The following is a 17,522-nucleotide window of genomic DNA, read 5'->3' as shown; positions in this document are numbered from 1 at the left end:
CAAATCGTGGTTTAAAGACTTGAAGGTGCAGAGAATCCTCCAGCAAGTGACCCATGCCCCACGCTGCAGAGTGTTGTCAGAGTGTTACCGGTGTGGTGCTCTGCTTTCTCCAATGTTGATATCACTCGGCTGCGTGCGTGTGTTCCCTCTGTGTGCTGCCCCAGCTCTTTGAAGATAGCTGACACAGCAGACCCGACGAGAACCCCCAATAACCACAGAGTCTAGTAAGATGCAAAGTCACGTCGACTAGGTTTATTGCGATCCTGGACACAATGGCAGTTCCCCGTAGATTACTTAGTCTACTGGGCATACTACGAGAAAGTGCCTCTTGGCAATGGACCCGGCTCAGTCAGTGGCAGGACTTTCCACTGCCCCCTCGGCCGGACAAAGACACCGCCCCAGGGATGCATTCTTATACACAGGTACAAACAAGTTACACATCACTCCTGACGTATTGAGGTGCAACCCCTCTACGCAGCAAGGTACAACCCCTCTACGTAGTAAGGTGCCGCCTCTCACCTTGTACATGTTGGTTTGAACAAAACAACTCTACCCATCATATTAGCCTTTTGCTGCTGTCATTGGGATGGGCCAGCCTGTTCTTTGTTATCTGTGTGGAATGTGCAAGTATGTGAATGTTCTGATATCTAGTGTTCAGTACCTTTTAGGTACGTATCTTCTTGCAGCATCAGCCCTTTCCTTGCCAGCTTCTGTGAGCAGGGCCTGCCTCTGGCTCACAGCTTAACTTTGCTTTGTTAGCAAAGTCTTGACCATTACTTTAGTTCAGGCCTCATACCGGGCCTCTGATACCAAGGTTTATATCTTAGGGCCTCCTCTTACTACAGAGCAAATACAGCATCTGTGGGGTAAGTGACTGTCTGCAGTGTGTGTTTGTTTGTGTTTGGGGGTTACTTGCTGTGTGCTGAGCTTGTGTTTGTCAGTATGGTTGGTTGGTTGGTTGAAGGACCGTGTGCTCTGGCTGGCAGTTGGAGGCCCTGAGCTTCAAAGGAAGGTTTGAAAGCTCGAAGACTCTGGTAATTGGCTGAGCCTTAATCAGTGGGCGGGGCATTCACTCAGGCCAGGGCTTTATAAAGCCGCGCACAAGTGACCAGGGGCTGCTAACAGGGAGTTTCACAAGGGAGTTTGGAAGGGGAGTGTGAGTCCCTTGTCAGCCCTAACCCCTTCCCTGTAGTCCCCTTAAAACCTATAAACCAAACTACATTCCAAAACCTCGTTCTGTAAACCACCCTTCCATTAACTAGGAGACAATGCAGGCAGAAGCCCAGCAGCACAGTGGGGGCTATCCAGTTTTTGCACTGAGTGTTGCATGTATGATTTACCTGCCCTGTGGTCGGGTGGCGTATGTGTGCAGTCGGTGCAAGGAGCTCCTGGCCCTCAGAGACCATGTACGGACTTTGAAGGCCAGGGAATTATGATGTAATTGGAATAACAGAGACTTGGTGGGATAACTCACATGATTGGAGTACTGTCATGGATGGATATAAACTGTTCAGGAAGGACAGGCAGGGCAGAAAAGGTGGGGGAGTTGTGTTGTACGTAAGAGAGCAGTATGACTGCTCAGAGCTCCAGTATGAAACTGCAGAAAAACCTGAGTGTCTCTGGATTAAATTTAGAAGTATGAACAACAAGGGTAATGTCGTGGTGGGAGTCTGCTACAGACCACCGGACCAGGGGGATGAAGTGGACGAGGCTTTCTTCCAGCAACTAACAGAAGTTGCTAGATCACAGGCCCTGGTTCTCATGGGTGACTTTAATCACCCCGATATCTGCTGGGAGAGCAATACAGCAGTGCACAGACAATCTAGGAAGTTTCTGGAAAGTGTAGGGGACAATTTCCTGGTGCAAGTGCTGGAGGAACCAACTAGGGGAAAAGCTCTTCTTGACCTGCTGCTCACAAACAGGGAAGAAATAGTAGAGGAAGCAATAGTGGATGGGAACCTGGGGGGCAGTGACCATGAGATGGTCGAGTTCAGGATCCTGACACAAGGAAAAAGGGAAAGCAGTAGAACAGAGACCCTGGACTTCAGAAAAGCAGACTTTGACTCCCTCCGGGAACTGATGGGCAAGGTCCCCTGGGAGAATAACATGACGGGGAAAGGAGTCGAGGAAAGCTGGCTGTATTTCAAAGAAACCTTATTGAGGTTGCAGGAACAAACCATCCCGATGTGTAGGAAGAGAAGTAAATATGGCAGGCGACCAGCTTGGCTTAACAGTGAAATCCTTGCTCGTCTTAAACACAAAAGAACAGCTTACAAGAAGTGGAAGATTGGACAAATAACCAGGGAGGAGTATAAAAGTATTGTTCAGGCATGCAGGTGTGAAATCAGGAAGGCCAAATCACACTTGGAGTTGCAGCTAGCCGGAGATGTTAGGAGTAACAAGAAGGGTTTCTTTAGGTATGTTAGCAACAGGAAGAAAGTCAAGGAAAGTGTGGGCCCCTTGCTGAATGAGGGAGGGAACCTAGTGACAGAGGATGTGGAGAAAGCTAGTGTACTCAATGCTTTTTTTGCCTCTGTCTTCACAGACAAGGTCAGCTCCCAGACAGCTGCACTCTGCAGCACGGTATGGGGAGGAGGTGACCAGCTCTCTGTGGAGAAAGAAGTAGTTCGGGGCTATTTAGGAAAGCTGGACGAGCACAAGTCCATGGGGCCGGATGCGCTGCATCCGAGGGTGCTAAAGGAGTTGGCCGATGAGATTGCAGAGCCATTGGCCATTATCTTTGAAAAATCATGGCGATCGGGGGAGGTCCCGGATGACTGGAAAAAAGCTAATGTAGTGCCCATCTTTTAAAAAAGGGAAGAAGGAAGATCCAGGGAACTACAGACCAGTCAGTCTCACCTCAGTCCCTGGAAAAATCATGGAACAGGTCCTCAAGGAATCAATCCTGAACCACTTAAAGGAGGGGAAAGTGATCAGGAACAGTCAGCATGGATTCACCAAGGGCAAGTCATGCCTGACTAACCTAATTGCCTTCTATGACGAGATAACCGGCTCTGTGGATAAGGGGAAAGCAGTGGATGTACTATTTCTGGATTTTAGCAAAGCTTTTGATACAGTCTCCCACAGTATTCTTGCCAGCAAGTTAAAGAAGTCTGGGCTGGATGAATGGACGGTAAGGTGGATAGAAAACTGGCTAGATGGTCGGGCTCAACGGGTAGTGATCAATGGTTCCATGTCTAGATGGCAGCCGGTATCAAGTGGAGTGCCCCAAGGGTCGGTGCTGGGGCCGGTTTTGTTCAATATCTTTATTAACGATCTGGAGGATGGTGTGGACTGCACCCGTAGCAAGTTTGCAGATGACACTAAACTGGGAGGAGTGGTTGATACGCTGGAGGGTAGGGATAGGATACAGAGGGACCTAGACAAATTAGAGGATTGGGCCAAAAGAAATATGATGAGGTTCAACAAGGACAAGTGCAGAGTCCTGCACTTAGGACGGAAGAATCCCATGCACTGCTACAGACTAGGGACCGAATGGCTGGGTAGCAGTTCTGCAGAAAAGGACCTAGGGGTTACGGTGGACGAAAAGCTGAATATGAGTCAACAGTGTGCCCTTGTTGCCAAGAAGGCTAATGGCATTTTGGGTTGTATAAGTAGGGGCATTTCCAGCAGATCAAGGGATGTGATCATCCCCCTCTACTCAGCACTGGTGAGGCCTCATTTGGAGTACTGTGTCCAGTTTTGGGCCCCACACTACAAGAAGGATGTGGATAAATTGGAGAGAGTCCAGCGGAGGGCAACAAAAATGATTAGGGGGCTGGAGCACATGACTTATGAGGAGAGGCTGAGGGAACTGGGATTGTTTAGTCTGCAGAAGAGAAGAATGAGGGGGGATTTGATAGCTGCTTTCAACTACCTGAAAGGGGGTTCCAAAGAGGATGGATCTAGACTGTTCTCAGTGGTAGAAGATGACAGAACAAGGAGTAATGGTCTCAAGTTGCAGAGGGGGAGGTTTAGGTTGGATATTAGGAAAAACTTTTTCACTAGTAGGGTGGTGAAGCACTGGAATGGGTTACCTAGGGAGGTAGTGGAATCTCCTTCCTTAGAGGTTTTTAAGGTCAGGCTTGACAAAGCCCTGGCTGGGATGATTTAGTTGGGTTTGGTCCTGCTTTGAGCAGGGGGTTGGACTAGATGACCTCCTGAGGTCCCTTCCAACCCTGAGATTCTATGATTCTATGGTGGCAGAACTGGAGGAGCTAAGAGAGTCAGAGAGGTATGTTGATGAGGCTTTCCGGGACACTGTAGAATTGTCCCACCTCCGCTCAGACAGCCCCTGCGCTGTTGAGGAGGAAGAACGGCCCAGGGAAGCAGAGCAGTCAATAGGAGCAGAGGGAAACCTTCCCATAGTTGGTAACTGTAAACCTGTCATAGACTTAAAATTCCTGGTGAGTAGACAAAATAAAAAGACATTTTCTAAATGACAATGCGTCTATTGCAGCCAGCCTTGTAAAAGAATCCTTTTAGTGTCAGGAGATAATGAAAATACGTGTTACCTATGACTCAGTTAAAAAAACGATGTCATGACCTGGCAGTTTCTTTTCAGCACTGACACATCCATGTATTGCACAGATTAGGACGGGAATCTTGTAAAGGTAAAAGGAGTCCTCATTCTGTATTGTTGCTCAGCCAGGAACTGTAATTGTAAGTTTCTTGCAAGTTGTGAATAGTAGCAGGGGGCCATGAACTGCTTGGAAACCTATATTTTTTTTCATTTTTTTAATGCAAATTACACTTGTAAGTAAAACAAAAATCACTTTTGTTAAATATACATTCAGAATTAACAAACGCAAAAAAGAAAAAAACACACATTTGGATTGTAACTCTTGCCTTCTGAATATTTAGCTTTATAACAAAAACCCAGCCTAGAAAAATAACATTCTTTACTGGATTTTGAGGCGGATACAGCTGTACACATCAAAAATGTCATTCCAGATATTCTCTCACTACTGTGCTCCAAACTGCTTCCAAAACATCATCCTTTAGTGTAGTAGTCAACAGTCCTGAAATACTAGTGCTTTCACTGCAACTTAAGCAGGAATATGAATGCCTACTTTATATATGTGTATATATCTCTATATACTTGAGTGTATGTATACATATGTGTGGACATATGCAATATATAAATATACACACATTGATAATACAGCACTTACATAGTAATTCTAAGCACTGCTCAAACATTAATTAATCCTCACAATCACTATGCCAGGTAGTTATTATTATTCACATTTTATAGTTGGGGGAACTGTCCTTAACATCTGTTTCAAACTTTTCTAACTTGGATGCCTAAAATTAGGCTCCTAAATCTATGCTGAGGCACCTAAATAAATTGCTTGACTTTCAAAGGTGCAGAGCACTAATAGCTCCCATTCAATGTGAATGGAAAGTCAACGCAAGACATGACTGCTCATTATTCTTGAAAATCAGGCCACTATTTTGGTGCCTAAATACTAGAGATGGTCAAAAAAAATGTAAATGAAAAATGCAGTTGTGTTAAAATCAAAATGCTTCATTGGAACAATATTTTTGAGAGGAAGAAGTGAAAATGAATTATTTGACTTTCTCATTTTGTTTAATCAAAATGTCTAATTTCATTTGGACTTTTATTTATATATATATAAACATTTAATTTTTAATCAAATATAAAAGTCTAAAGGAAATAAATCAGTATGATCAAAACAAAATGATTCAACAGCAACAACATGTTTCAATGGCCTCAACTCAAAATTTGTCAGATATTTTGTTTTGCAAGAAATCTCTGCTTTTTTTTCTGATTCCGAATGAAAAAAGTTTCAACTGTCAGAATTTCCCATAGAGGTCTTCTAAATATAGATTTAGGGGGGTCTAAATTTAGGCACCTGCATAGGAATTTTTTTGAAGAAGACACCAATTCAGCCAAAGACATTAAGAATGTTTTTAAGGGGTTTGCTGATCCAGGACCTAAGTGACTTGTCTTTGCTCACATAGCTTATCAGGAACTCAGCAATTCCTGGCTCTTAGCCCCATGTTCAAGCCATAACATTCTGCATCTTCCTTCAATATATGTAGGTGTGTATCATATATACATACATGCACACATACACACATATATATATAGAAAATCTTACAGAATTAATGTAAGTATAGTTTCTAAACCTGTCTTGTATCTTATTTTTAGAGTGGAATGCTTGTTCCACTGTCACTGTCCAGATTTATTGTTTGTGACACGTTACATTCATGCATACACAGCGAAGGGCGTCAATTTCTATAGCAATGGATAAGTAGAGTTAGTGCACAGGACGATGGTACCTATAAGCCACCGAGACTGTGAAGGTTTGGCACGCTACAAAAAGAGTCACTTTGTGACAATCTTGCACCTTTCCAAGCACTGAACACTCATGCCCTCAAGGACACGTGGCTGGCAGGTGTGTGTGGCAGCTATGTGCATTTGTCTGTGCAGTTTCTGAGCAAAGAAAGAATGACAATTGAAGTTCTGAAAAGCCTGAGCAAAATCTTTTTTTCTAATGAAAGCTGCCTAAGTGCTTGAAAATACAGATCCAATTCAGAACAAAACAAATGTTCCTATGAATTCAGAATATGTCATAAACTCATTGACCTACTAGTAAAATCCCCAAAGGCATCTTGTTGCCAGCTACATAACAGCACAGTTTTATTCAGCCACAATTTTACAGGAAGATAAAATACACATTCTAACACACAACGGATCCCCAAATATACCACAAAAAGATCTCCAATATTTCACCAATGCAGCTGGTCCCTCCCCGCTCTACGCCAACCAAAACAAAAGAAGTTCGATCCCTTCCGGTGCAATTAGAAAAAAGAATGCTCACTTACATAGGATTTTCAATTGAAATTAGATATAAAAGAGTAAATGTAGCTAATACATATTCAGGTTGCCTCTGTCACTAGAAATCTGCAGATGTGTCTGTAGTAAGACATATTTAGAGTTAGTTATAAAAGCACTGACAGTGTGATAAATAAAACCAGTGGGGTTATGAAACACTGTTGTTTATTTCCAATAGGTTCAGTTATTGGTTTAATGAGGGATTCCCTTTACCCCTTTTCCCAATCCCAGAGATCAATTTCTCTTTTAAGCATTATAAATTGTTTGTTTCCTTGACCATTGTGGAGGCTCATTAGTAAAGCACTTCTCTGATGGCTGGCAGTTTTCGTATGTGGTCACTCTGGAGCTGCTGAGCAACAGAGCCTTATTCCCTGACACGAGAGAAAAAAAAAAAGCTTTCAGAATTAACAGCAGCAGGTTGAATCTACAGGAAGTCGCTTCAGTGAGCCTGCACTGAGTTTCTCTGATGTGCAACTTAGTTAGGTTAAGGCAAGTATGTACTTGCACAGCCTTTAGGGCAAACAACTTGCTGTCTATTGGCTTCTGTTACAAGGTCATCATGGTATTTTTTTAATATTATAATGACTAAGGAGACTTGGTGCAAGTGGTCTCAGAAAGAACTGAATTGGACGAAATCATTTCATAACTCAAATAAGTAGGAACGAAGGTAGTAAACACAGGTCATAGCCAGCAGATGGCACCAATGCTTCTCCTTTTGAACCTTCCAAAGGCCTGGCAGTTGTTTTTGTGTATTCAGAAAATCCAAGAAGGGGGTAATGTGCATCAGTGTCTGTACTTGTTGGAAAGAGAGGTCGAATGCACCTTTTGTTTCTCTGTCTCAGCGTATGCTCATTCTTTTTTTTTTTAAACACAAAAGTGGGTTTTTTTTGCCGTTTGTAGAACACAGGGGGCTAACCTGAAACAAGAAGTCACCTTATTCATTTTGACCTAAAAGAGAGACGGGGGAAAAAAAGATATTTGTAATCAACTAACAGATGGATTGATGCATCACCTCCCTTCACTTCAGGCACCCACTAGACTGCAAACATGTGCAACTAGTCTTTCCAAAACACCCTCCTGAAAACAGAGATCACTTCCTCTGCCTTAATACCCTGTTTGTGTGGTCAGACAGATTGTATACCTGTGTGCACAGAAAGAAAGGACATGCAAGTGATTTGCTCAAATAATCTCTTTAGCATCTTTTAAAATATCAAGGTATTTGATGCAGGTTCTCAAAACTTTGATTCTGGGTAGGAGCAGTATTTAATTACGTAATCCTCTGAGGCTGCTGACCATGTGTAACCTGGAGGATGACCTTAACAATAGTAATCCAGCAAAATGCAGATGCCTTTAGGGAAAAAAAACGGTTTGGTACATAGAACAGAATGACTGAAAAGCAGCTGCATAGTTAAGTCACCTGTGGCTACCTCAGCAAAGTAATTGTGCAAGGTTTTAGCTGCACAGCTCCTGCTGACTTTAGTAAGAGTCCTATGGCTAAACTTGTATTGGTACCAGTTGCTATACAGGTGTTCAGTGGTAGTTTGTCATTGAAAATCAGCTTGTGTGCCGCCTTCGGCACGCGTGCCATAGGTTGCCTACCCCTGATCTAGAGGCTGCTGAGCTGAATTCACTTTGGGCCAATGGTGCACCAGCACTGGGGCTCCTCTACTACAATCACTAAGAGCTGAAATCATTTAAAGAGCTAAACTTACTGAGCTGAGTGCTGTGTTAACTAGTGGGGGAGCCTGAAGCTCTATCGCTAAGCAGCTGGCAGAGCAGAGCAGTTTGCAGGACGGTTGGAGCAGCCCACGGAAAAGGGAGCGGAGCAGTTTGTGGGGCGGTTGGAGTGGCCCATGGAACAGCGAGCGGAGCGGTTTGCAGGGACGGCTGGAGCGGCTCACGGGTCGGCTGGAGGAGCGGAGTGGCTGGTGGAGTGGAGCCATTCGTGGTGAAGGCTCCAGCAGAATTCCATGGAGAGGCAGGGCATGTAAGGTGCTCCTTAACACCCTGTGTGCACCTCCCCCCCGCCATTTCCACCCAGGCTGGGCGGGGGTAAAACTCTGCAGATAAACTTTTGAACTCTGGTGCAGCACTGACCAGGGACAGAGACTTTTGGGTTGTTGGACTTTGGGGTAATTGGACTTAAGACCCTAAGGGGAAAAGGACATTGCCAAAACTGACTTGGTGGGCCTTTTGCTCATGGTTTATGTCAGGCCCGCACAACTCGTAAAGCGGCGAGGGCCACATTCCTCCAAAGAAAACAGCCGAGGGCCGAAACCTCCCGGCCCTGCAGAAACACCCCACCCCAGGGCCGTCCAGCCCTGCAGAAACAAACCCTCCTTCCCCAGCGCCGCCCCACCAGAACAGCTGTGGGCCAAAAAGGAAGGTTGGGGTGGGGAGGTGATACTTTATTTTAAATCAACCGGGGGCTCCCAGCTGAAGAGGTGGCTGGGAGCCCTCAGGGACAAATTAAAGGGCTCGGGGCTCCGGCAGCTGGGGGAACCCGGCAGGGTCGGCTCTAGGTGTTTTGCTGCCCCCAAGCAAAAAAAAACTTGGCTGCCCCCCGTCCCAGCCCTGGGCTCCCCCCTGTACCCGCCTGCTGCCCCAATCCTGGGCTCTCCCCCCACTGACCCACACCCCCTGCCGCCCCAGCGCTGGGCTTCCCCCTTTCCTCCCCACCAGTGCCCTCCCCCGACCCTGCTGCTGCCCCAGCCCTGGGCTCCTCCCCACCAGTGCCTCCCCCCCACACACACCTCCTGCCTCCCCAGTCCTGGGTCACTGGTAACGCTCCAGGGCAGGTCATTCAGCAGGAATTTTGGATGTGCACAAAACACAGACAGGATTGGTTCCCATATGGTTACAGAGCTGCAGTAAAGTGCAACAATTTTCAGCTTGGGTGATTGGAGGAGATCTGGATGCGTATTATAAGACTGTCCTCCATAAATGAGGAAAAGTTGAGGTGCCTTTATTATTCTTTTGTTCCACGCTTTCTTTCTATGGGGAATTTGCCAATGCAATATCACTGTCTTCCTTAAACAAACAAAAAGGCAATGGCAGTTGAAAATAGCAATTCCAGTGCTAAGAAGCATTTCTTGCTCAATTTTATCCTGCTTTTTCTACAGCAAGTTACAGTGGATCAGTATATTTGATTTGGGAGAAATGAAGTAACAGCTGCCCAAACTGAGCTTGAATCCTGAACCCTGAGGTGTTCAAATCTGGAAGGCAGGTGCTGGGGGGGGGGCTGTGGGCTCCACGGGGGAGCATGGCAGCAATGTGTCTGGAGCTGCATGGAGCCAGACACACTGGTCTGAGTGCCACGGTAAGGGGGCTGGGGGTTGGAGAAGGGGTAGGGAGTTCCAGGGGGCAGTCAAGGGACAGGGAGCAGGGGTGGCTGGATGGGGCAGAGGTTCAGGGGGGCAGTCAGGGGACAGGCAGCAGTTGGATAGGCATGGGAGTCCCAGGGGTTTATCAGGGGACAGGTAGGGGGTGGGGTCCTGGGGGAAAGTTGGGGGGGGTCTCAGGAGGGGGCAGTTGGGGACAAGGAGAAGGGAGGCTTAGATAGGGGCTGGGGTCCCAAGGGGCAGTTGGAGCAGGGGTCTTGGGAGGGAGCAATCGGGGGACAAGGAGCAGCGGCATTTAGATGGGGGGGGTCCTGGGGGGCAGTTGGGGCAGAGGTCTGGGGAGGGGGCAAACAGCAGCCACGTTCAGAGATTCAAACTGCTCTGGGCTGCCGGCAGCCGCAGGGAGCCCTGAGCCCTTTAAATCCCAGCCGCGGCTGGGAATCTCTGCGGGCAATCCAGAGCCATCTGATTCCCGGCCGCGGCTGGGATTTAAAGGGCTGTGGGCTCCCTGCCCCTGCGGGCAGCCCAGAGCCCTCTGATTCCCTGCCGCGGCTGGGATTCAAAGGGCTCTGGTCTCCCTGCAGAGCGCCGTGAGGGGGGGATTTAGAATCCCCCGGCGGGCCGCACCGTGAGGCTCCGCGGGCCGCATGTTGTGCAGGCCTGGTTTATGTTACGAATCCTGTTTGTGGTGTTTCCCCAATATGATGCCACATTGTTTCCTTCCTTTATTAAAAGGATTTTGCTACACTCAGACTCTGTGCTTGCGCGAGGGGAAGTATTGTCTCCTAGAGGCGCCCGGGGGGGTATGTAATTGTACCAGGTCACTGGGTGGGGGCTCGAGGTGGTTTTGCATTGCGTTATTGAAACGGAACCCCTGGATACTGAACCTGGCCCTTGTTGCTGCCAGCTCAGAGGGGCAGAAGGGTTACACTCCGAATAACCCAGCAGAAAACACCCAGAGGGGTTTCCAGCTGCAACGCCCTGGGAGAGCGTCTCTTAGAGCAGATTGCTGCTGCTGACTAACGGGGCTGTTCCGGTAGATCTTGCGGCAGAGGTTTAAGGTTGGGTGCTGGGTTCAAAGCCCCCCAGTGACTGGGGTCGTTACACTGCCAGTGGCGATCAGCAATCCCTAGCTGTTAGTGGGTTTGTGTCCTGCTTAGGAGAGACTGAGAAGACACAGCGCAGGAGCCAGGGGAAGCCAGTGACAGAGCAGAGCGAAAATCAAAGACAGAGCAAAGCCAAGGGCAACCAGACGGCCCTCTACTGGATACTGCCCCCCCTCACTATGCCAGCTCCCCTTTCTCCCCCCTGCGTAACTCATCTGAAACTGCTACGGATGGACCAAAAACTCATGGGCTTCTGCCTGGGTTCCAGCTGGTACTATCATCCGATCCAGACTTGCTCAAAATCCAGCTCCTGCCACGGCTCTGGCTAGCTTTGCTCAGAGCTGCTCAAAGTGGGGTAAACATCGCACTTCAGGCTGGTCACAAGTCATCCCACCAGCCCTGCCTGCTCCAGTTCCCATCAGTCACACTTCTCTGCTGGGATCGCCCAAAGCTGGACACGGGCAATGGCAGAGAGGCGGAGGGGCAGGGCAGGGTCTGACATTGCAGGGCACACATGGGGCTTCGTGTGCCGCCCCTTTAAAGGGATGCTGGCCGGGGTGACGTCACAGAGAGTGGGTAATAATGGCAGGTGGTTGGTGTCAGCGGGCCGGGGGCTGGGGAAAGCAGGCCAGCCAGCGCAGTGCGAGGGGAACATCCCTGAGAGTGGCTCTTGGCGGGGTTGTAGCTGGGCCAGCCCTGGCTTACGCTGCCCCCTCCCTTAGAGAGTGTGACGCCTCCACAGAGTGAGTATGGAGAGGCTGGGTGGAGGCAGATGGAGGGGAAGCCCCAAGGCAAAGCTTGGAGCAGCGAACACGGACTTGGAGACGCAGCCTGACGGCTGGAGCACATGTTCCTTAAGAGAGTCCTTAGCATTTAAGAAGCATTGGACCAAATTGCCGAGAGCGGTCATTAATTTGAAGTGCCCAGCTTGAGACAGCCAGGCCTGAGTTTCACGTGTGTGGAGCGGCTGCAAACTGGAGTAGTGGGCGCTCCGCACTTCTGGACATCAGGCCACGCGCTCAGAAATGAAGCCCCCCCAGTCGCTGGCCCTAATGGCTAGTTAGTAACTAGCCTTTCCTAAGCTTGGGGGTAGGCAGAATTATTTAACTGCAAGTGGCCCAGATGCTGCCTATCAGCAATTTGCTTTTCTTTGGCTCCGCTATAAATTCCAGCCCTTCGACTAAGGGACCAATTGTCTTGGAAAGCAGTTGGCTCTGGAGCTGGGGTCACTGACCCACATTCTAGGGAGAGGTGGGACGATCTGAACCGTTTGTCCCCAGCTGACGATGGCCCCGTGGTTCCAGAGAGAGGAAACTGACAGAACGCAGCTCCTCAAGGCAATGAGACCCGCTCAGCTTCCAGCTCCCGTGGGGCTACATGAGACTCAGGGCTGTGGGGGTTGGGGTGGACTCCAAACCTCCCCCACATCAGGGAGTTGTTTAGATCGCGATCCCGCTGACTCCAGTGGACTATTCCGACCTCCCTAATTCGCCAGCAATTAGCTTCCAAACGATATAGCACTAAGATGTGTCTTGGCAGAGACCCGCAGTCAAACTCAGGCTGGTATCAAACAAATTTGAAGATTCAGGGCCAAACGGGACAGAAAATCCCGCCCATGACTCAGAGCCAGCATGCCTAATGCACCTGGAATTTGACCCCCACATTCTCCCACGACCCCAGCAGCACAAGCAACCTTCCCCCAAGCCCTGGGTCTAGACTCCAGATACCCCACCCGGCCTCCATCCTCCTGACCCATCTGAGGGGCCCAAACCTCACTTACTTCATAGCTTCCTGCCCCCTAGACACCAAATCTCTCTGTCCTTCCTTCAGATCCCCCAGGCTCACCCACTCCCCAAATCACCCATCGGAGAAGGAACTCCCTGCTCCCACCCCCTGGCCTGGAGGGGAGATGACCTCTCCCAGTCCCAGCCTGGGCCGGGGTATGTGAAACGCTGGCTCCAGGCCTGCGGTGCCTCTTGGAGGAGGCCGTGTGCTCTCCCAGTACAGCTCCTGCAGCACCCAGCCAGGCACCTGGGGATGCTGCCCAAAGCTCTGGCAGAGGTGGAAGGGGAGCAGGATACCCCTCTCCCATCCTTTCCCTCCTGCGTCCCCTGAGTGGTTTTCTCTCCCCTTCTCCAGGCCATGGCTGTGGGCAGCCTGCTCTTCCTGGCGGTGCTGGTCATTGTGCACCACCCCTTGAGGGTCAGTGACAAGCAGGACCAGGCAACGGTGCAGTGGGCGCAGCAGCAGGAGCAGCGGCTGGCCCTGGAGATGACGCGCCTGGAGCTGGAGTCTGAGCAGAGGAACCAAGAGAAGAGGCCGGGCCCACACCAGAGCCTGGGGCCAAACCAGAGCCAGGGGGAAGACGGGGTCAAATACGTGACCTGGGATGCGTGTCTCTGTCTGTTCCTGCTCATTATCCTGCTCTTTGAGCTCTGCAGGCCAAGCCTGGAGCCCGAGTCCAGCTACGACTCCAGCAGCGAGGATACCAGCAGCGAGGAGGAGGAGGACGATGCCGAAGCAGGGCCCTGGTGCTCCTGCACCCGGCATCCCGACTTCCGCGACAGAATGGCCCTGTGGCACTGTTATGAATAGCACCTCCAGGGAGTGTCTGAGGACCTGGCCAGTGTCATTATAAATCGTGTATATTCACTGGAGCAACCCACCCCACCCTTTTTTAACAATTAAAAACTAGACACCTTTAATATACACGCATGCCTAGTCCCTTCTAATGGGCATTGTTTAGATGGATTTTCACGCGTGTGAAGATTCCAATTCTCTAAATACCTGCAGGTTTTAGGACCATAATGTACATGTAATATGCTGGGGTACCCTTAGGGGGTGAGGTGGAATGCTTAGACTGTCCCCCACCCATATTCCAATCACACACACACAGGGAGGGTGCCCTGTCCACGCTAGCAGCTCATAAACTAAGGATCTCTCCCTACAGGGCACTCACACAGGAGAGACTAACGAGGATGACCACGACTCTCCTACACCTCCCTTCAGCAAAGAGCGTCGGCTAGTCTCTGGGAGACGGCGCCGCTTACTCTGATTGCGTCCAGTGAGATGATCAGACTGTCAGTCGCCCACACGGAAAGGAAGGGGGAGGGAAGATGGGTTCACACGCTCCTAGACCCAGGTAGCTTCCTCGCCGGACGATGCCAGGCCGAGTCAGCCCACCGTGGGTCAGATCTCCTAAAGCTCCACTAGTTACCGGGCTTGCGTTAGAGTAATCCTGTTCACGAGCTTTCGCTTCACAGGGTACTCTGGGCGTCTTCCAGTAACAGTCACTCACGCTGGTGTACACACACACACACGCACACACCAAGGCCTTTATTTCCTATTACCAGGATGCATCTGATCTTGCTGCACAGTCAATAAGTTCAGATGGCGTGAGCCCAACAGAGACAGACGTCCCCATGGACAGTCCTCCTCCCAATGCGGCTCTGGGGCATATGATGGAGGATTTTTACAAGAGCTCTCCATATAGCTTCAAAAGCTACCTGTCCCTTCATGGATTTATAATTATACCATACAAACAAATGATCCATTTGCCCGGGCTAAGATTAACCAAAATATCCCTTAAGGAGTTCATCCTCTCTGTGGAAAAGGTTCCACACTCCGGGCAATCTTTAGTCAGGGACAAATGAGTGGTGAAAGAAGGCCATTGAATTTGACATAAATTTCTCATTTTAGATTTAACCAGACCAGCGGTTCCAGAAATCTCCTTCCAATCTCTAAGTATCAGAGACAACGGGGCATCCTCCGGGCACTTACTGCCAACTTGTCCCATTTGGTAAGGGGACTCTAACCCCTCTTCCCCGCGTTGAGGTAAAGGGACTCAACCCCACCTCCCACGTCGAGCGCTCACTTACCTCTCCAGGGGATTCAAACACCTGGACTGGGACTCTAACCCAGACCTAAGTTGTCAGGGACTCGAACCCCGACAATCTGCCCTGGGACTCTAACCCAGGCAACCTTGACCCTGCTCAACGGGTAGGTAGATGTTGCTGGATTTCTACGAGCTTCAGCTGGGTCACAGAACTCGCCTTATTGCCGACGCAGAGATCAGATCACCAGGCAAGGCTCCTCTAAACCGGAGGATGCGCGCTGCGTTGCCTCAGAGTCCGATCCCCCGCCGGAGAGTCAGACAAGTCCCGGCGCAGTCGCCAAAGATGTCAGGGACTTGAACCCAGATGGCGAGGTTCGTTGTCTGACCGCAGAGAGACAGGCAACACCAGCAAGCTCCGATCAAAAGCTTTTTATTGACAAGTGCACGCATTAATAGAGAGCAGCTCGTCTCCAGAGAGAACCAGCTTGCTCTTTACATCTTAGTATCAGCCTATATAGACAGTTCCATTACGTCATAGATCATTCACTTGAGCAACCCACCCCCCTTTTTCTAACAACTAGAAACTAGACACCTTTAATATACACGCATGCCTAGTCCCCTACGTTTACAGCATTAGATTGTTAATAATATCTTAACAAGCACCAAAAGTTAGGAATGTAGGGGAGTTAAAAGCAAACCGAAAACTAACCCAGGGAGTGAGAGTGAGGACGCTGGGAGGCTGGGGTTTCTTATCAGTTCTTCAAACGAACTGTTCCTAACACAGCACAGCTGGTACTATGCCAGGAATGCAGCCCCTCACTTATCTCACTTTTTCCCAGCGCTTTGTGAGACATGCTGCTTCTCAGTATTTTTTCCACTCAGGGATTACCCAGAAGCCCTTGTTAGCCTGACTCCGGTCAGGTTGGCATAACTGGTTTTGTGCTACATCTCTATTCAGGCCTAACACCAGCACCTGCGAGTTTGAGGCAGGCCTGGTGAACAGCCTGCTGGAGGTCTGCCAAGTCCTCACCTACCAGACCTTCCTCCCACAGCTGGAGAACTGCACTGCCGTGGCCAGTGCCTTCGAAGGCTGGTGCCCCCATAGGGACTCCAAGGCCTACCGGGTGCTCGTGCCCCTGCTGCCGCCCAAGGGGCACTCCTTCCACCTGGAGATAGAGAATGTGGAGGGCACCCTGGAGAAGCACGACCACATCCTGGTGGAGCTGGAGTGCATGTGCAAAAGGGAGAGGCTGCTGGGGGACGTGGTCTGCCTCCTGCACCACGCCAAGGAAGACCTGAGTGACAACATACAGGGGCCCTTCCACGTGCACCTCTTGTGCACTAACTCCCACCTGGATGTGGAAAAAAACATGCTCTGGTTCCACAGTCTGGTAGGCAAGGCCTGGGCCCTCGTGGCGCACAACTACAGCTTCCAGCTCACAGCCCAGCCCTCCGCCTCCTCCTGCAAGCTCAGCCTGGCTTGCGAGTCCAAGAGGGCCCTCTCCATCGACATCATCATCGGGGTGCAGTGGGGAAACTCTCTGGTCTTCCTGCCCTGCCATGGGGCTGAGACGGGTCCCCCGAGCAGCACGGTCTGGCTAGAGACCTTCGCTGTTCAGGAAATGCTGTTCTTCCAGTGGGTGAGCAGGTACGCCCCAAAGGATAGCTGTCACCTGAAATGCCTCCAGATCCTCATCCACCTCAAGGAATGCCTATCCTGGAGAACAGGATCCTTACCACCTACCACTTCAAAACCACCCCGATGCACCTACTGCTCCTCCTGCCGCTCTCGGAATGGCGCCTGGAACAGCTAGCTCAGAGGCTGCAGGACATCCTCTCATACCTGCGCCGTAGCCTGGAGGAGAAATGCCTCTACCACTTCCTGATTGAAAACAGCACCCTGGCCAGCCAGATCCCTGTCCCCAAGGCCTTCCAGAACGCCGAGCCCCTCAACCTCTTCCGGCATCTGGCACTGGAGCCTGCTGCTCATGGTCAGGCAACCAGCGAGTTCCTGGAAGTGATGGAGCAAGTCAGGGCTCTACAGTGCAGCAAGTAGCAAGACAGTGTGTGGGTCTGCGGCACCGAGCAGCCGATTATGCTGTGAGTCTGATAGCCCATCATCTGCAGCACAGAATCGCTACTGGGAGTCAGACCATGCTACTGATATCAGAGCAGAGCCAGAACAGCTTCACTGAGCCGGGGCAGGGCCATCAGGGTTTGCCGGAGATGCCACCCTGTGTGCCCCGGGCGTGGAGAGACCTGGGGACAGAGGGCATGCAGAAGGCGCTGTACATTTAAAGCCAAGTCAGACGAACTTCCTGGTCCCAGTAATTTTGTACAAGTGTACATCTATTCTCAAGGACTTTGCTCTACTG

At 49.9% G+C, this 17,522-nt stretch overlaps 1 pseudogene; it reads left to right on the top strand.

Annotated features, from left to right (window-relative positions):
* Positions 1-11,977: 11,977 nt before the first annotated feature.
* LOC123366086 lies at positions 11,978-17,445 on the top strand (annotated as a pseudogene).
* Positions 17,446-17,522: the final 77 nt, after the last annotated feature.

The sequence above is a fragment of the Mauremys mutica genome, chromosome 3, assembly GCF_020497125.1.
Source record: "Mauremys mutica isolate MM-2020 ecotype Southern chromosome 3, ASM2049712v1, whole genome shotgun sequence".
NCBI lineage: Eukaryota > Metazoa > Chordata > Testudines > Geoemydidae > Mauremys > Mauremys mutica.
Note: the sequence above shows the minus strand (reverse complement) of the source record. Positions and strands in the feature narration are given on the sequence as shown.